The sequence below is a fragment of the Chiloscyllium plagiosum genome, unplaced genomic scaffold (assembly GCF_037043375.1).
Source record: "Chiloscyllium plagiosum isolate Xiang-an unplaced genomic scaffold, Cpla_swu_hap1 HiC_scaffold_18, whole genome shotgun sequence".
NCBI classification, from domain to species: domain Eukaryota; kingdom Metazoa; phylum Chordata; class Chondrichthyes; order Orectolobiformes; family Hemiscylliidae; genus Chiloscyllium; species Chiloscyllium plagiosum.
In genome coordinates, this window is record NW_028270156.1 from 25915810 (window position 1) to 25937553 (window position 21744).

Below are 21744 nucleotides of genomic sequence, written 5' to 3' on the forward strand. Positions count from 1 at the left end.
GACAATGCATGACAATAAACACATCATATAAATGCAAATAGTTATTGTTGTTGGCTGATCACAGCAAATGGACCATTAATTCAATCTGATGTTCCTATTCAACACATCCCAGCCCTTGGACTTAGCATGGCAAATATAAGTAATATATTAATTTGGGAAAACTTGTTTTTACTGGTTTGCCCTTACCATACATCATTCAGTGGCTATAAATTTAAAATAACCCTTTCATTCAAGAATGTTCTGTGGACACCTGAGATATGCAAATCATTGGCATCTTGAGGCCATACTGGAACATGCAAGGCACTATATAAATGCAGATCCTTTTGTTTTCTTTCCTGAACTGAGGAGATAATAAATCTTCTGTTTATATTTTCTTTTCCCCTACACTACTGCCATACAACAGTAGTGCTTATTTTCTGCAGCATCCATGTGTTTGTGTGTAGGTGCAAGACACAATGAAAACAACAGTTGTGTAGATTGCTTTATTAATATTCCATCACCTGGAAAAGCATGTGGCCAAGGAACCAGTGACAAGCAGACCCTGGTAGAGGCAATGCCTATGTGAAAGAAAAATAAAGCAGTGTCCGTCTCTTCCTAAAGACATCAAGAGTATTGGTGGACACCACATGGTCCTTCTCTAGGGACACCTAGGCCCAAACATAGCCGCAGAAGAGTGGCAGGCAGTTAATCGTAATAATCCCATCCACAGCCCGCAGCCTGGACAATGCAGATCCCTTTATCTGACCAGGCTTTGTTATTACCAACTTGTCCAAGTCAAATATCATCCATTCCTGCTCTGCCTGGACTAATTTTAATCCATTCTTATTGAGTACAATCACTTATACAGATTGAATAATTTTGTGCAATAAGTGCTTCACCTTTTTAAAAAATGTTTTTTCATGTCATGTCTGTGCAGGTGTAGGACACAGTGAAGAACAAACAAGTGTGTAAATCTTTATTTATATTCCACAACCAGCAAGAAAGGAAACACACGAGTGGCCAGTGACAAGCAGTGCCCTTCTCATCAAAGGGCAATGCTGCGTGATCAAAATGTGAAAGGGGAGGGTAGGGACTAAATCAAAATAGAGTCAGTGGGGGAAATAAAGCATTCCACATCCTGCAGTTCCCACCCCTCCCTGAAAACCTCAAGGGTGTTGGTAGACACCATGTACTCCTTCTCCAAGGACACCTGCGCATGGACGTAACGATGGAAGAGGTGCAGGGACATTCCTGTTTAGTTTTTTTCTTGCTCTTTTTTAAACAAGTGCATAAATCTTTATCTATATTCCACCACTAGGAAGAAAGGAAACACCCGAGTGGCCAGTGACAAGTATTGCCGTTCACATCAAAGGGCAATGCTGCGCGATCAAAAAAGTGAAGGGGTTGGCAGGGATTAGACCAAAATAGAGTTGGAGAGGGAAATAAAACACTCCACACCTTGCAGTGCCCACCTCTCCCTAAAGACATCAAGAGTATTGGTGGACACCACATGCTCCTTCTCTAGGGACACCTGGGCTCAAACATAGCTGCAGAAGAGTGGCAGGCAGTTGGCCGTAATAATCCCCTCTACAGCCCATTGCCTGGACAATGCCGATCCCTTTACCTGATTGGGCTTTGTTATTACCAACTTATCTAAGTCAAGTATCATCCATTTCTGTTCTGCCTGGACTAGTTTTAATCCATTCTGATTGAGTACCATCATTTATATCTATTGAATAATTTTGTGCAATAAGTATTTCATCATTAAGTGCAATCATGGCCCATTATCCCATTTGACTGATCATGAGTTAATGAAAGAGCAATTCGAATTATAAAACATCTTGGGGGCCCCTGTGTGTTATTGCATTTCAAGAGTGTTTGAGCACTATGTTATGGGATTAAGTTCAAATTGTAATTAATATATGCTGTGCTATTTATTGGTGTGTTCAGAATAATCACAATGGCGCACTCAAATCTTTGTGGACAGACCAACACAGGCCAAATGCTATTAACCTTAATGAGCAGTGTTTGATGATGGAGAACAAGTTCCTGGATTTCCCTGTCAATAAACCACTCTGACAGTCAAAACAAACACATAGAAGGACTATCTAAGAGCTGGCTGAATGCTAAAGCAGACTGGGCATTCTCAGCTTTCTTTTTAATACCTAATCTCTCCTCTTTCTTATTATTTGACTGCACAAAAGATCTCAAGGAGGATTGATTTGAACTAAGTAGTAAATTTTACCTTCCATTAACTATCCTGAACATTCACAAAATTAAACACTGTTCATCATTTGAGCCATGGTTCTGAATCAAAATGCCATTTCTTTTCTTTCGTGAGTAGGACAAGGTCACTGTAGGTTAAGCTAGTAAAAACTAGTTTGGGGTTTATATTAGGAAATAGAGTGCTTACAACACAAAATAGTTCTTTAAATAAACTAATGGGAGGAAAAGAATAAACACTGAAATAATTTGTAAAGCAACTTGCACCAAGCCTTATTCATCCATCACCCTCTCTCTGTTCTCTGACTCACGTTAGCTCATCTTTAAGCAACAGTTCAATTTTGAAATAATTACATTTATTTTCAAATCCCTCTGTGGCTTTCCCCACCCTCCCCTTCAGCAACCCTCAAAGGTCTCTGCAATCCTCCAGTACTGGCCATTTGTGCACTCCACATTCATCAGCAGAATTTTCCAGCAAATAATTCCTCAGTATGTGGGAATTGACAGTGTGTTGTATCCCGATGCAATAACCACATGGCTAGCAGCTAAGATACAGTTAGGATGTGAGTCTTTCCTTTAGTATTTCTTCATGATTCAACCTAGCTCAGCAGGCTCCAATTCAGAAGGTAGTGGTCTCTAACTGTACTCTAAGGTGATGACATACCAGGTCCAAGGAACTGAATAATTGGTCTAGGTTTCCAAATTTCATATATTGAGTAAATTCTCTAGACTAACGTTTCAAGAAAGAAAGGAAAATGGAACCTTGCATTTATATATCGCTGCTAATTTCTCCAGAGTTCCCCAAAGCATACTGCTGCCAATGAACTGCTTCTAAGACAGGGTTATAGGGCTGAATCAGGTGGGCTGGCATTACAGAATGACAGAATCGTTACAGCTTAGAAAGAAGCTATTCAATGGGGGAAAGCATCAGGCAGGGAGTGGGATCTTTTCCCAATGTTTAGCAAAGACCTATTCACTGATGCTCAGTTTGGGTTCCACCAGGGTCACTATGTTGCTGACCTCATTGCACCTTTAGTCTAAACATGGACAAAAGAACTGGACTCCAGAGGTGAGATGAGAATGACTCCCTTTAACATCAAAGAGGTATTTGATCAAAGCAGCATTCAGGTAACCACCTGATGAAGCTGTGCTTCAAAAGCTAGTGCTTCCAAATAAACCTAGGCAAAAGTGAGGACTGCAGATGCTGGAGATTAGAGTCAAGGTTAGAGTGGCGCTGGAAAAGCACAGCAGGTCAGGCAGCATCCGAGAAGCAGGAAAATCGATGTTTCAGGCAGGATTCCTGATGAAGGATTCCTGCCCGAAACTTCCAAATAAACCAGATGGACTATAACCTGGTGTTGTGTGATTTTTAACTTTGTCCACCACAGTCCAACATCGGCTCCTCCAAATCATGGTATTTGATCATGGAAGGAATCAAGAAACCCTTGCAAAACTGAAGTCAATAAGAATAGGGGAGAAATTTCTGCTGGTTGAAATCATACCCAGAATAAAGGAACTTGGATGTGGTAGTTGGTGGTCGATCAGCTCAGTCCCAGGACATCACTACAGACATTCTTCGGGCTTGTGTCCTCGGTCCAGTCATCTCTAGCTAGGTTAGAAATAGGGATGCTTGCTGATGTTTGTAAAATATTCAGTGCCATTTGTGGCTCCTCAGAATATTGAACAAGTGGTGTGTGTCCATATGCAGCAAGACCTGGGCAACATCCAGACTTGGGTTGGTATGTGGGAAATAGTATTGATACCACATAAATACTAGGCAATGACCATCTCCACCAAGAGAGAATTTTATTGTGTCTTAGAATCAGAGTCATAGAGGGATTCAGCATGGAAACAGGTCCTTTGGTCCAACCAGTCTATGTCAAACATAATCTCAAATAGTCCCACCCACCTGCTCCTTGCCTATATTCCTTCAAACCTTTCCTACTCATGTACTTATCCAAGTGTCTTTTAAAAGTTGCAATTGTATCCACATCCACCACTTCCTCAGGAAGTTCATTCCACACATGAACCACCCTCTGTATAAAAGATTTGCCACTCCTGTCTTTTTTAAATCTCTCTCCTCTCACCTTAAGAATGTGTCCCCTTGTCTTGAAATCCTCTTCTTTATATTCAATGGCATTATCATCACTGAATTCCCTCCCAGTATCACCATTCTGGAAGTTACCATTAACCAACCATGTACAGTAAATGCTGTGACTACAAGAGCAGGTCAGAAGCTAGGAGCTCTGTGGAGAGTAAAAACATAAGAACTAAGAACAGGAGTAGGCAATTCAGCCCCTCGAGCTTACTGCACCATTTGATATGGTCGTGGCTGATCTCATCTCAGCTTTAGCACCATTTTCCTATCCAGTCTCCATAACCTTTCAACCTGTTACTAATTAAAATTCTGTCTATCTTCTCTTTAAATTTATTCAATGTCCATATCAACCATACCCTGGAGTAGTGAATTACACAAATTCACACCCTTCTGAGTTGAAAGTGCATTACTGCTACTTTACTACCATCGGATCAAAATTCTGAAATTTTGTAACAGTGCTGTAGGTGCAGCTACACCACATGGACTACAGTGGTTCCAGAAACAAAGTTAAAAACCACACAACATCTGTTTATCATCCAACAGGCTTACTTGGAAGTGCAAGTTTTCAGAGTGCTGCACCTTCATCAGGTAGCTAGAGGGGCAGGATCATAGGAATTTATAGTAAAAAAAAGTGTCATACAATTGATGCAAAGTATTGAACAAACTTAGATTGCTGTTAAGTCTTTTATCACTGAGAAAGGGGATGCAGGTTTTGAGTGACTAACATGTAAATCCCAGAACTTCTTTCAGGTCACAATCCCAAGATAACTTCAGGTTTTATAAAAACAAAGTGATATCTCAGTTCAGTCAATGCATTTAAGGTGTGAGGTTAGAGTCTGTCTGCATCCCAACCTAAGTCAGACTGGTTGTAGTTCCAAAGCAAGAATTTATAAAATGTCACATGGACTGACTGCCTACAGATTGTGTGCTTTTTGAACAAAATAGAACGTATCTACAAATACAAGTCTGCAAATGCAAATTCACCCCATAGACTTATATGTGCTTGTGCATGCAGGTGAGGGAGAGAGAGTGAAAGATAGTGTGTATGTGTGTATGAGAGTGTGTGTGCATAAGTGTGATGGAGCATATACACACACACCACTCACACAAAAGCATACACACACTCTTACACATGATTACACTCACATCGACCCTCTCTCAAACACAGTCTCTCTTAGACACGGACACACACACCCACACTCACACTCACACGCACACCCTCTCATAGGCTTATACTCCATCACACTCACACGCTCACATTCTATCAAGCACACACACACACATACACTCTCTCCTTCTCTCTTACACACACCCTCTCCCTCCCTCTCACACGTGCACATATAAGTAAATAAGTCTATTTGCAAATACATTCTATTTTGTTCAAAAAGCACACAATCTGTAGGCAGTCAGTCCATGTGACATTTTATAAATTCTAACTTTGGAAATAGAACCAAACTGACTTAGGACTGGGATACATCCAACTCTAAATTCACACCTTTCATGCATTGTCTGAGCTGTGATGTCACCTTTTTTTTAAATAAAGGTTTAAGGTACCTTGGGAATACGACTTGAAAACAAGTTCTGATATTTATATGTTAATGAATCGAAACCTGCATCCCCTATTCTAACTAATTAAAGACTTAACAGCAATCTAGGTTTGTTCAATACTTCGCATCAGTTGTATCTTTTACTCTCAGTTCTGTGTCCTATGATCCTGTTACCTGATGAAACAGCAGCACTCTGAAAGCTTGTACTTCCAAATAAATCTGGCACCTCCGAATCATGGTTGCAGGAGGCAGCTCATCTGCATCTTCTTAAGGGTAATATAGGCAGTGACTGCCACATCTTCTGAACAATTACAAAAAACATTTCAATGGTCACCAGTTAGCTGGATTTTTAATTCAATATGAAATTTGGCTAAACTGACAGGAAATGCAATGCTACAGTCCGATGGAATCTCTTAATGAAGGAACTGACTGATCAGAACTGTCACTGCAGTCAATTCTGCCCTCTAATGTTAAGATTAGGCATTGCAGTAGGCCAAACAGAAAATATATTATTTAAATGGAAACAAACCCCACTATGACTTAGTTTTTTTAGATTTCCTTTGGTTCTGTTGAAATTAAGCTTTATGTTAATCAGTTGAGTCTTCTTAAGAAAAGGTAATGTACAAATTTATTCCTGCGTTGATGACATTGATAAAACTATAGCTCCTTGTTTTCTGCAAATTTCACACTTCATTAACAAGATAAATGAGGCTATTAGGTGAGTTTAAACTTCAAAAGCTCCCCACACTTTTTAATGAACATTAAAATCTTTGGACACGCATCTTAAAAACTGTGTGAACTTATGTAATTTTCACATACTTTCCTGCTGTCCTGAACCACATTCTCCCTACCCAGTGCCCACTAATATCTCTGTGTTCAGCCTGACTGGACCAGGTCATTAAAGAAAAAAATGCTTAAATTTATATTACAATCTTCATAACCTCCTGAACTGCTTTAGAACTAGTTAATAGTTTTGAAATATTGTCACTTACATGACTTGTTCATCTATCACCTCAAGTACTTGCTGCCCTATACTATCTGATTGTTTGGTAAGACCAGGGCAATAAAATACTCATCCTTATTTTATTTAATCCTTCCTGGCCTTGTACCTAGCGGTTTCTGTAACCTCCTCAAAGCCCTATAACCCTCTTTGATTTAAATGCCCCTCCAACTCCAACATCTTGTGTGTTGTCTGCTTCTTTCGTCATTCAACATCTTTTGTTTGAGGGGGTTAGAATCCAATCCCAGCTGGGATACATGAAGCATTTCCTTTTCAAAGTGGAAGAACCGGTGGTCTGTCCAACTGGACTGGAATAAAAATAAACCAGGAAAAGTAAAGCGTAAGAAAAATGGAAAAACATCAATTCAGACTAACTGGTCTGAATAATTTTGTACAAGTACAGATATTTGAAATACAGGAGTTCTATCTGGAGAATATTAAACCAGTTCTGACCAGTTTTATGGGATCCAGTTCTACTAGTTTTACCATTAATGGAAAATATGAAGGGTCAGAACTTATGGCATTCACTGGTTTTAATATTTAAATTACATAGCAACAGTAGGCAAAATTGAAAGTGTGGCTAACAATAAAAATCTAAATGTTGCTGTCTACTGTTAGCTTTGTGGAAATGGCACCTTACCCTATAACTCACCAGTGAAATGTGTGGCACTTTGACTTGGATACAGTATACAGTAAATATAGACTAACATTACTGAAAATTGGTACTTGTCCATATCTGCCTAAGAACACTTTTTAATGGCATTTTTAATATTAATTACTTACGAAAATCTTCTCTGGCCCTGAAAACTAACTTCTACATGTATGATGTTGCAATTTTTTAGCTTTTAATTTTGTTGCAATAACTTCTTTAAAAATTTGCATTTTTATCTCTGTTTCTGATACCAATTTTATTTTCCATCTCTGTTTTCTACTCTGTACTTGAATTGCCAGTAAATATAATATTTTGACTCTTCCTGGTTCAGATGCTGAGCAATTCATTAACATTTCTTCAATATGATTGCTTAAGGAGGTCACTTACTTAGTTTGCACAGATTCTAAAGGGCATGTAGAGGGCACTGCACTATTCACACTTTTTATTTGCAGTGCTTACCTTGAAATATCTTACTGGAATTAAATAAACAAGAAACAAGAAATATGCAAAGCAGCTACAAATTTGTTGCATGGTTATGGTCAATTCTGACCTATTTTGGGAAAGAAAATCCATGCAACACAGAGAATCGGCAAATCCCACAGGGAAAGCTGCAGAATGCTTTATCATGTGTACCTTTCAGCACTAGTCAGCTGCCTTCCCAAAACAGATTTTTTGACAGCACAGGAACTTAATCCTGCTAGTTTCTCCATGAAGCCCTTATCCACCTGGGTTTGGGGTAGGGGGCTGGGGTGGTGGGGACAAAGGACATGGAAGAAGATATTCTGGTCCTAAAATTATTGTATTTAACATTGAGTCCTGAAGACTGCAGGACCCCCTCAAGGGGAAAATAGGATGCTGTTCTACCAGCTGGCGCTGAACCTTGCTGGACCATTGTTGTTGAAATGGCAAACAACAGAAAGCTTGGGTAATTTTTGTGGACACCTTTGTCCGTCTTCACACTCCAGGCTCTATCATCACATGAGCTGTTTTCAGTACAGTCAACATATTTTCACCTTCTTATGGCCCCTATTATCAGCTTTTCTCCTTTTCTGGCTTACTAATATCTATTCCTTTGTTCACCTAACTGTCTTTCCCTCTCTCTGGGCTCCATTGCTACAATTATTACACACCTTTTAACTTATCCACCAACACCAACCCCAGCTCCCCATTCCCCACTCCTGACTTCGGCATATGTATTATATTTTGCTTGCTCCTACTAGTTCTGATGAAGGGTCACTGCACCAAAAATGTTGACTCTGCTTTAGCTCTACAGATGCTGACAGACCTTCTGAGTTTTTCCAGCAATTTCTGTTTTTGCTTCAAATTTCCAGCATCCATATTTCTTGGTTTTATTTTACTCCTCATCTACATGTGCTGTCCCCATCTGGATACTTTAGCTTGCCACTTCTGGTTCAAACAATGTCTCCTTGTAATATTCCAGCTCTGCCGATTTTTCATTCTCTGCACAGTTATAATACACTCTCTGTTCTCAAGGTTAATTCACAATACAATATTAGTTTTCAGTGTACGTATTCTGAGTAGATTTCTGTGTTGAGATAAAGACTAGTAGAACCAAGCATGGACCATGACTTTTCAGCATTGATATCAAACATTGTTAAGTTGGGTACAGCATGAGCAAAATAAAGCACTTCTTCACTTTTCATATGAATATATTTTCAACCTAACTTTGACATTAACTGCACCATGGGGACGTTTTCATTTCTTTCACCAGTCACCACTGGGCCTTTGGAATGACATTGTCAACTTGTGTCACTTTGGACGAAGGTTGACCCCAAAGGCCTTGATTTGTCCTGGACACAATCTCAGTTTCAGCTCGACAGGTAAGATGCTTTTTCTCAGTCTGAGAAGGAAAGCAACCCAGGTTAACCAGGAGATGAGATTAAATATCTATCCATCCTTTATATTTGTGAGTCTTAAGGATGCTTGGGAGTTGAACCATTAGTCCCTTCCATCATTGTGATGATTGGCCCCAATATCATGGTAATGCACTTCAATACATTTTGTGCTCTGGGCTTATAACTAAACAGGAGGTGGTCCACTCTACCAGTTATTGATGATGATGGCATTCCTTTGAGCTTCATCCATTCCTGTGGAATAAATCTCTACATTCTCCTCAGCAGCAAACCAAGTTCACGTGTTTGCTGGCAAGGTCAAAATTTTAAGTATATGATATAATATTTCTGTGGCCACTTTTAGCCTTTTGTGAAGCTGTTGTCCTCAAATTGTAAGCATTGAACTTGTATCTTATTTCCAAATTACATCGATAACATCAACATGCTGTTGTGCCATTGGATTCTCTGAACACAAAAGTGTTTCCTTGCCAGCTCATATATTAAAGTTGTAGGAAGTTTGTAGTCCTGTTGTCTGGAAGCATCCATGTGACATAGTAAACACGTGCAGGATAGTAATGTATTCATCAAATTAACTTGAAGTTGTGGAGTAAAAGAAATATTAGAATTGAAACATTCTAACTTAGAAGTCAAAAATTCAAGATTCTTTTCAATCATTTTGAAGGGGAAATATTCTTTAAGTGATGAATCTTTATGCAGAAAATGGTATTTCCAACCATGATTCAGTGAGTAGTGTTCTCACCTCTGAGTTAGGTGTGGCTTCAAATACTAAGGAAATGCTACACTGCTGACGTTTCTATCTTTTGAATGAGAGGTTAAATTGAGATCATGTCTGCCTCACAGGTAGATGTAAAGGATCTCACAGTATAATTTCAAAGAGGGGACATTTACCAAATACATACATACAAATTAGGCCATTCAGTCATAGAGTCATAGAGTCATATAGACGCACAGCTCGGAAATAAACCCTTTGGTCCAACTCGTCCATGCCGACCAGATATCAATAGACAATGACAATAGGTGCAGGAGTAGGCCATTCTGCCCTTCGAGTCAGCACCACCATCATTATGATCATGGCTGATCATCCTCAATCAGTATCCTGTTCCTGCCTTATCCCCATAACCTTTGATTCCACTATCCTTAAGAGCTCTATCCAACTCTTTCTTGAAACCTAATCCAATCACATTTGCCAGCACCCGGTCCATATCCCTCTAACTGGATTAGTGGTGCTGGAAGAGCACAGCAGTTCAGGCAGCACCTGAGGAGCAGTAAAATCAACGTTTCGGGCAAAAGCCCTTCATCAGAACCTAGTTAAAAATCACACAACACCAGGTTATAGTCCAACAGGTTTAATTGGAAGCACACTAGCTTTCGGAGCAACGCTCCTTCATCAGGTGATTGTGTCACCTGATAAAGGAGCGTCGCTCCAAAAGCTAGTGTGCTTCCAATTAAACCTGTTGGACTATAACCTGGTGTTGTGTGATTTTTAACTTTGTACACCCCAGTCCAACACCAGCATCTCCAATTCATCAGGACCTAGTTATCTCGTTTTTACCTTTTTACCATATCCCTCTAGACCTTTCCTATTCATATACTCATCCAAATGCTTTTTAACTGTTGCAATTGTACTAGCCTCCACCACTTCCTCTGGCAGCTCATTCCATACATGTACTACCCTCTGCGTGAAAAGTTTTCCCTTAGGTCTCTTTCATGTCTTTCTCCTTTCACCCTAAACCTATGCCCTCTAGTTCTGGACTCACCCACCCCAGGGAAAAGACTTTGTCTATCCATGCCCCTCATGATTTTATAAACATCTATAAGGTCACCCCTCAGCCTCCGAATCTCCAGGGAAAACAGCCCCAGCCTATTCTACTCTCTTACAGCTCAAATCCTCCTATCCTGGCAACATCCTTATAAATCCTTTATGAACCCTTTCAAGTTTCACAACATCCTTCGATAGGAAGGAGACCAGAATTGCATGCAATATTCCAAAAGTGGCCTCACCAATGTCCTGTACAGCCGCAACATGACCTCTCAACTCTTGTATTCAATACGCTGACCAATGCAGGAAAGCATACCAAGCACCTTTTTCACTGTCTTATCCACCTATGATTCTCCTTTCAAGAGCTATGAACCTAAAATCCAAGGTCTCTTTGTTCAGCAACACTCTCAAGGACCTTACCATTAAGTGCATGAGTCCTGCTAAGATTTGCTTTCTCAAAATGCAGCACCTCGCATTTATCTAAATTAAACTCCATCTGCCACACCTCATCAGACCATGTCTGAATTGATTGTAACCTCTAATCTGCAATCCTGCCTACCCCATATAACCTTCTAACCTCTTACTTAACAATCATTGATCTAAAAATTGAGGATTCTTCTTCCATTAACTTTACAGTAAGACAGCATCAAGGAGTCATGACCCTCTGAGAGAAAATGTTTCACTTCGTCTCTGTCCAGGAGCCTAGCCAGTTAACAACTCTTAACCAAAATCACAAAAATGAGCAAATTGTTATCATTAACACATTGCTGTTTGTGGAATCTTGCTGTGAATAATTTGGCTGCTGTGTTACAATAGTGGGAAAAAACAACAAATGTACTTAATTGGTTACAAGGACATAAAAGATACCTTGTCTATGCAAGTCATTTCTTCTTTGTATTCACTTAGTTTAATGACTCATCCAAAAGATGTCATCTCCGACATCACAGCGTGCACCCAGTTGCCCTTGGGAGTCAGTCTAGACTTTGTGCTGACAGTTTGGGAGTGGTGTTTGAACTCATGACCTTTGGAGTTAGCTCAACCATTTTTGACTTACCTGTGGACAAACTGCACAAACGATTCCCAATGGATAATTGTGAAACTTTATTTTGAATTTTTAAGTGAGTTATGAAATGTGCTTATAACATGAGTTTTAATTGTTCTTTAATTGTTCTTTTGATTTTAGTGATACTGTGTTTAATATAATTTAATACTGTATTCAATATAAGCAGAAAATCATATATCTTTGGTTGGGATACTGAACATTTCCTGACTGATAATTTAGGTTTTATGAGCTGTTGTAGCTCTGCAGATAACTTGTTACTTGTGAGGCTTCAGAAAAGATTTATATCTCAGGAGGACTGGATTAAAAATATTTTAAAGTTCAATAGAGCTGCTCATACCCGGTGCCCACAATGTACTTTTAAGTGAAGTGCTTTTTTGAATTTGGATTTGATTTATATGTGAAATATGATTCAGTCACATTTACAGCCTTCTCATAGAATCTTACAGAATCAAGGAGACAATTTGGCCTATTGTACCAGTTTAATTCATCCCACTCTTCCCTGTTCTTTCTCCCATTGCCCTGCTAATTTTACCCTTTGAAACAAATTTCTTTAGGAAGCTACTATTAAATTTGTTTCCACCAACCCTTTCAGACAGTGCATTCCAGATCACAACAGCTAACTGCAGAAAAACAAACCCAGAAATTTTGCTCATCTCCTTTTGTTCTTTAAGCAATTATCTTAAATGTGTCTCTGAGGTATATTGTGCCATATTCTGTGGCTTGTTTAAGGGGAGGTTTTACTATAGTGGCAGAGTGCAGGCTGCAAGGAATTGTACATTATGTTAATCCATTAACCATAAAGTAAACACCTTATCTCCCATGGGGTTAAAGGTCACCTGAGCTGATGCAAGTAGTATGTAGTTCACAAGAGAAATCTGCCCACCTAAATTTAATTACACATTTAGAGAAAACATACGTATGCGGTGCTCTTTGACCTGAACCCAAGAGCTCTGCTCTGGGAAAATGTAGCTTTGCAAGTATATACAGTGATCCAGTTTAATGAAAAACTTTCTAAAAATGTCCTCTCTTTCCACTGCCGTAGTCACTAGACAAGATTATATTGTAGGGCATAGTTACTGATTTTATAACTCGACTCTTTGGTGCTAAGGACAGAGTATTTCCTACACTGGAGTTTTCTGCAACTGCAATTAAATGTGGCGGAAAACTGCGGCTTTCTCTAGCCTTTAGATTACCAATGACTGCCCCTGAGGAATGTGAGTTGGCAGCTGGGGAGGCCAGGTCCTCACAGGTCTCAGATTGATGATGCAAGCCGACAGACCTTAGCATTTCAATATTCCATCACTGTATCCTGCAACACCTCAACCCTGGCTGCTGTGGGTGTCAGGTGGTGAAATTAATGAATGTTTGGAGGGAAATGGCAACGGCTAGATTGCATTGTACAATAAACATTAATTATACTTTGCATAACACCAAACCAACGAGAATGGTATTAAAATGTGGCTGTCATTGTTTGTTTAGATCTAATTGTTTTGATGTCTTATTCCTGACATTATTAAAACCTGCTTTAAATCTCCAAACTAGGTGACAGATCAGAAAACATAGTGATTGATGTTTTGCTAGCAAGATCCCATCATTTTGGAGTATAACCTGATTTTGGGTCATTATTGACAAGTAATTATAGCGTGTTTTTCAGATAGTGTTGTGGCTAAAAAGCAGGAGATACGTTTGTAATACATTTACATATGTAAAGGTTAAGTGAAAGCAGTTAGTTTTCATTTTTTTAGTGACATGGGTTGGACTCCATGCAGCACCAGTCAAACCTCACACAAGCATACCTTCTGTCTTCTGTTGCATCAAAAGCTGTTGACCATAAGGTAGTAGAGTCATAGAGTCAGAGTCATAGAGTCATACAGCATGGAAACAGACTCCTCAGTTCAATCATGCCAACTAGGTTTCCCAAGCTAAACTGGTGTCATTTGCCTGAGTTTAGCCCAAATCTTTCTAAACGTTTCCTATTCATGTACCTATCCAAATATCTCTTAAATGCTGTAACTTTATTGCATCTACCACATATGAACCATGCTATGTGAACAGGTTGCCCCTCAGGTCCCTTTCAAATCTTTCTCCTCGCACCTTAAAAATATGCCCCCTAGTTTGAATTCCCCCACGCTAAGGAAAGGACCTTTGCTATTCACCATATCTATGCCCCTCATGATTTTATAAACCTCTATAAGGTCACCCCTCAAACTTGTATACTTCAGTGAAAGAAGTCCCAGTCAACCCAGCCTCTCCTCATAACTTTTGTTTTCAAGTTGTTTGATCACCAGAATGAAGGCTCCCTATAATTGGCTCTGTCTCTTAGTGCTGTCCCTTATTTTGGTACAAATTTTCTCCCTTCCCCTCCCTTGTATGGCTCAACAGTTCACCAGATAAACTTGAGCAATGAATGGTGCAGTCAGGCACCACATCTTAATGTTTTACATCAATACAAATGAGCCTCATTGTAGTTCTACCATTTTTTTGCCTGTATCCAGCCCCAGCTGCAGCAACTGGAGACAAGAGTTCAATTAGAATCAGGTATGTCTCAGGGGGAAATTTACCAAAACTCAGCTGTGTGTCAATTTCGGGGAATTTCTTGGAGGATTTCTCAGGCTACTTGTCCTTTGAATCATACCATGTTAGAGTTTCTTTTTAAGGGAGGGCCCAATGTAGCAAAACTTCCTGACATTGTTGAATGTGGGAGCATCACATGGTGGATAGCCTTTAAATGGTAGTTAATGATAACTAGTTAAACAACAGGAAAAGCAAAGAAACAACAAACAAAAAACCTGGATTTAGTTCTGTGACTAAATAGGGGCTGTTTGCCTTTCAAACGACAATGAATCCACAGTCTATAGTGATAGCTTCACCTAATTCATAGCTACTGGAACTGGGTATAAATGAAGCCCTCTCAGGCTTGTAGCGCTTGATTTTATATTGCTCTATAATGCTGACGTTTCTCCTTCTGCATGTCCTCTGTCTGCCTGGGAGACTGCTGCTGCTCTCTCAGCTTTTCAGCGTCCATCGTATTCCCTCTTTGCTTCTGTTGCAAGGATTATGCAGCTCACTCTGTATGGACTTTATTGTAAGCCCAACACCACATCATCACTCCCCCCCAAAAAACATCACCAGATCACTCCAAACATCAGAACCTCATCTTCAGGAGACTACATGATGCTCTTGCTGGGAGAATGGGCTGCACTGTATCTATGCTCAGCCTGCGATCAAGGATTCATATCAGAGTTATTAGCCAAGGCTGCAGATGGTAGCTCTTGACTCTCCAACAGCCATCCCTGTAAATACCTGGACATTGAAATGGAAAAGGAATCTGAAAATTGTCTAGCATATAGCCATCATTTCAGGTTACCTGGTGCAGATCTCTAACTAATAGCACTGATGATGGTAAATTAACCAGTTGTTCTGTGGTGCTGAAACCAGCGGTTCTATGGTATGATGCTCTCAACATGACATTTGTATAGTCTCTAACACCCTGAATATGCTCAAGCCAGCCATATTGGCAAAGTCTTATGCTTGGACTGCAGCATTGAACTCTTCCTGGGGAAATGAGGTGAAGCAGTGTCATCTGGCAGAAATCGGTAACAGCCTTAATTGAGAGGTCCCGCACAGCTCCCTAGATGCTCCATGGAAGCAGCCAGTTGCTCAAAATTCAGTGTCAGTTAACAGGCCCTACTCCAGCAGGTGGCACAGTTCTGTGCCTGTGTCCCAAGTTATCCTCATTCAGTAATCGACCACATGCTTCACCCCTCTGGAGGAAATGACACTGACAGACTCTGGGCATCCTGTCCCTCTTTTGCATCCTGGGGTGACCTTCTCCTGTGACCTCTTTATGTGAAGACTGTTTGGCAGCTGCTCTTGGTCCTGGGATTTAAAGATGATGATACTGAGTCTTCTTCTCATCGTATCTTTACACCTACACGTTCCTATTCCATAGATGGTCCGCAAAGCTGAGTGGCAGGAAGTTGGGTGTGACATTACAGGAGGTTTCACAGGCTACATGAAGCCTGATGTGAATGCTCCTTCCCAGACTCTCTGAGATTTGTGAATTTGGAGTGTACTAACTAAGTGGTAGCACTTGTAGATTGCAGGTTTAAAAGGAAAGAAAGAGTTGCATTTATATAGCAGCCTTGATGGCACTTTATTACCAATGAAATAGAGTCACTGTTTTACTGCAGGAGAGGCAATGACTAATTGGAGCACAGAAATGTAGTACAAACTGTGATGTGCTCACGGTGGACACCAGTTGGAGCATTTTCTTACTCCTCTTTGAAATAGTGACATCTGAGAGAGAGCAAATGGGATTCTCAACTGAACCACAACACACCAATGGTGCAGTGCTCCCTCAACTCTGCACTGGTCTGTTGCCTTAAATATTGTGACTCAAGTCTCTGGAATGGACTTGAAACTACAACCTTCTAGATGTCAGTGATATTAGTGCTATCAATTGAATCATAGCCAAATAAGGGAAAATATTCTTGAAGTCCATAGAAAAAAAATTGGTTAGCTTGGGAAATTGTGTAATAAAATTTTATTTCAATATGATAAAGGTATAGGAAGGAAGAAAAGCATGTTAGTCAGCTTATCAAGCAATGCGGTTTGAGATCAAGTTTTGCATGAAAACATTTCTATTAAAAGCCTTAAGATGTAACAGTTAAGTTAAATGCACCAAATAAATTCAGGTTGCTGTTATTGCTGTTTCAAATAAGAATGTGTCGAGCATCATTTATCCGAGACAATCAACCAATTCTTGTATTTCCATTGGAGTCTGGGACATATACTAGACAAACTTTCAGGGATAATGCAAATACTATTCAAGTATTGGGTGGAGCAGGCTTCCAAAGAATTTACCAAAGGATGAAGAATTATTTTTCACAAAAAAAATTCAGTTTTTTTGCAGCTTTCAGCAATTTAGAAGATTTAAAAGCTATTTTGCGGTCAAAGGAAGTAGTCAGGCCATTGGTATTAGAATATCATGAGGACTAAAAGGATTCAAGCCATTAAAAATATGTGGTACTATTTATTGGCCCTACAAGAAATAGGAAGGGCAAACCTATGTTTTGGTGCCCCCATGTGGCATACTTTTGCTCAGCATTTATCATCAACCAACACCAAACACAGAGAATTAAGTGATTTAATGGTAAGTGCATTATTTGTGTAATTCAAAGGTCTAGGCTAGACCTTTGGAGAAATGTGTTCAAATTCCACCATGGTATTTGGGGAAAATATAAGTTTAACAAAAATCTGGAATAAATGCTTGACTCATTTTGAAATTACTGGACTGACTATTAAAAACCCATCAAGTTCTCTCAAACTCTTCAGGGAAGGAAATATGCCACCCCTACCTAATCAGGCTTGTATAGAGTCCACAGACTGTGGTGATTGTAATGAGGTCAGTCAGGTGTACTTCATAGAATTTGAGTTCCCTGATTGGGACTGTTAATCTGGTCCAATTGGAGCCCTAGCTGACAGATCCTGACACTCTGAGAGCTGGCTCAGTTTCAAGGACTCTCCATGTGTGAATAAAGAGTGACTTGCTGATGAGATACTGTCCTCTGTGGAGTTATTTTACAAACCAACACCACAATGTGGTTGACTCTTAATTGTCCTCTAGAATAGTTCAGGAGGCAAGTTGTAGGCAGTTTATTCATTAGATGCTCAAAGGTAGTTAGGAATGGGGAATAAATGTTCACCTTGCCAATGATGCTCTGAATGAATACTTCTTTTAAAAAAAAATTTAACTGCTGATTGTGGGGACTTACTCTGTGCAGATTGGCTGCTGTGTTTCCTACTTTAACAGATAAGAGGTCACACAATTATGACAGAGGCGAGGAGGAATCTCTTCTCTTAGAGGACAGTAAATCTGTGGAATTCTTTAACTCAGAGGGCTGTTGAGGATGGGTCACTAATGTATTCAAGGCTGAGGTAGATATTTTTTTTTAATCAGTAAGGGAATTGTGGAGTTTGAGGAAAAGGAAGAGAAAGTTTAGGATTATCAGATCAGGCATGATGTAATTGAATGGTGGAGCAGATTTGATAGGCTGAATGGCCTATTTTTGCTCCTATGCCTTTTGGTCTTATTAGAACAGTAACCTCACTTGAAAATTACTTCACTAATTGTAAAGTGTTTTGGAATGTCTAAGACTGTGGAAGTCACAACAAAATTGCAAGTCCTTTTTCTTCAAGCTGTATTTTCAAGAAATTCTTATTTGGCACTGGTATAGTTTATGACGGAACCTGATCTACACTGAGTAGCAGACAGCATGATGGGTTGCTACAGTTGGTTTAACAGCACTTTAGTTGAGAAGAGTAAAATAGGCCAGGATTCCTGCTGTCTGCAGGTTGAACAAGGATAGGATGACACTTAGCTGGGACTCCATAGACAATCCTCTGCTGCTGTCATATTAATAATAAGGTAAGAGATGATACATGCGCATGTGGAAATATTCATCGCAGAGGAGTCATTGGGGAAGATGTTGCTGGTTTTGAGCTGTATGCAGCACAGAGAGGTAAAAGGAACGGAAAAGATTGTATGCCTTTAGTGTAGTCTATCTAATTTGTTTTGCATGTGGACAGAAAATCAGATTATCTCTTTCTGAGTAAATAATCCTTACTGACTTAACTTCTTCAACAGGTAACACACGGGCTACAGCAATCGGTATTCATGGGAAGTGAAAGAATGAGAGAAGGAAGGAAGTAAACTAATAAATTCTGATAATACTGAAGAAACTGCTGAAATTCAGAAAAAGTGCAATCAAAGGTGGGTGGCACAGTGGTTAGCACTGCTGCCTCACAGTGCCAGAGACCCAGGTTCAATTCCTGCCTCAGGAATTTGGAGTTTGCACATTCTCCCCGTGCCTGTGTGGGTTTCCTCCCACAGTCCAAAAATGTGCAGGTTAGGTGAATTGGCCATGCTAAATTGCCCGCAGTGTTAGGTGTAGGGGAATGGGTCTGGGTGGGTTGCGCTTTAGTGGGTCGGTGTGGACTTGTTGGGCTGAAGGGCCTGTTTCCACACTGTAAGTAATCTAATCTAATGCCCAGCATTCGTGAACTTCCAATAGGCTCTTGGTGGAAGTGGCAAGAAGCAAAGCAGGAAATCTTTATCACAACAACACTCCAGAAATCAGATCTATCATTCTGGTGTGGACAAGATAATGTGGATTATTAGACCTACATTATTATTCCACTATATCTGTTCCACTACATCTATTCCCCAAAATATGGCTGAAGTGAATGTGTACAGAAGTCCATAAATTAATCCTTTAGAAGAAAGAAATAAAACTTAACTGGCTAAACAGACCTTGGATGAACTCCAATAAATATTAAAAAAAGTTGCATTTATATCGTAATTTTCACAAACACAGGGCATCCCAAAACCCTTTACAGGCAAGTACTTTTTGAAGCTCAGCCATTGTTGTAATGCAGGGAAACATGATGGCCTTTTTATGTACAATAAGGCCCCACAAATAGTGATGAAATAAATATTCAGGTATTCAGTTTCTCAGCACTGTTGGGTGTAGGATACATTCTAATCAGAGCTATTCTGTTCTGTATCTAATAGTGGTTTAGCATCTTTTACAAACTGTTAGGAAGATATTTTGCCCAGGATTATGTTTTGCCAATTATCTGAAATATCTTTCCTCTGGTTCCAACCATGTTGTTAGTGCAAACAGTTTCTGCCAATCAAAGAATTTTTTTTATTTCAAAAATATACTTTATTCATAAAATTATCTACAAGTACATACAAATGTTCTAAATCATATCTGTACAGTCTTTACAGAGAAAAACACAAACAAAATATTGGAATTTTGACATTTCTCAGAGCTTCTTTCCAGTTGCAAAATCTAAGGCAGTTTCTACTAATGCAGAAAACTACTTATGTTCATTTTGAGGCAAAAAAAACTCCTCATAATTTTGAATGTGCATATCAAATGTTCTCTTCTCTTGTATAAGAAGAATGATACTAACTTCTCTTATCTATCCATTTAACTGAATCATTGTATAGTGCCATCATAAATATTGCATGGCTCAGAGATATATTATGTTGAAGAAACAGCAGTGAGTTTGTCTTTGCTGTTCAGGGTTTTGAGAGCAGTATTTCTCCATCAAAGGTGCATAAGAACGTTTCAAGGGAATCTGCAAAAAAATTCCAGAAGTACGTGAATAAACGGTAACCAGTAGTAGAATGTGTGATTTCGGAATTGAATGGATTGTTTGATTTACCTCAGAGTTGACATTGAGAAACACTAAGTATGGCAGCAAGATTGCTGGGTAAATTCACAACTCCAAAACTGGAAAGAGGCAGTGATCACACTCTGGCTTATTCAGAGTGGTCTGGTGGGATCAGCTCAGGTGGGAGGGGGGAGTGGAGGTGCCAGGTCGTGTTGGAGGGATTTGGTGCTGGGAGGTCAGTGAGATGGGGAGTGTGTGTGCCAGTTCTGATGTGATTGGGTTGGGTATTGTAGGAATGTAGACCAGTAGGGTTGGGTCCTAATGGGGGCAAACAGGATGACAAATCTGGGGAGGTCAGGTGACATGGGGGTAGGGGTTTGCTCAGTCCGGCGGGTTTCGGTCATTGTAAGCAGGACAACTCCTGAGCCCAGTCGTGTCAGATTGGGTCATGTAGGTGTCTGGGTTGTGCGGTACAGTTTGGGGGTTCAGTTGTAAGTCAGAGATTCTGTTTAATAGTTACCTAGGAGTCAAGTATGTTTTAATTTTCTAACAATTCTGGGGTAACTATTAAACTAGAGTGAAAGGGAACCCTCTAAATCCTCTGTCCATAAGGAATGTTTTTGGAGGGTATAAGATACTCAGTATTTTCCAATCAGCATGTTGAATTTTCTGGGCAATTCCTTGGGGTTTTTTTTGCCACATACTCCCAATGCACATCTGAGCTGCTGCAATGACTATTTGGCCATTGGAATATCAAGGCCATTTTAAAACAATGCATCAATAGACATCAAAATCTACTAAGGAGAACCTGCTAGTCATAAAGGAATTACACAAGCACCTTATATCCTGACTCCCCCGGTGACCCTGACTGATGCCTCCATATGGTTTTGATGGACTGCAGATGGAAGAAAATACTATAAAAATGCATTGCAAAACAAATGTTTAACTCTCCATTAAAACAGATGTCCAGAAAAAAAATTGAACACAACTTGTATTTGTACAGCACCTTTAATGTTGTAAAACATAAAATGCCCTGCAGACATTACCAAACCAAATTTGACACTGGACTGCATAAGGGGATATTGAACAGATGATCAAAATCTTGGTCAAAGTGTTAGTTTTTAAGAATCATCTTTAAACAGGAGAGTGAGTCGGAGAGATTTAGTCTGACTATTCCAGAGTTTAGGTACTTGGCATCCAAAGGCATGGTCAACAGTGGTATGGTGAAGGAAATCATGGATATGCAAAAGACTGTAATTGAAGGAATACCAATTTCTTCGTGAATTGTTGAGCTACAGCAGGTTGCAGAATTAGGGAGAAGCCAGGGTAAGGAGGAATTTCAACATAAGGGTGGAAAATATT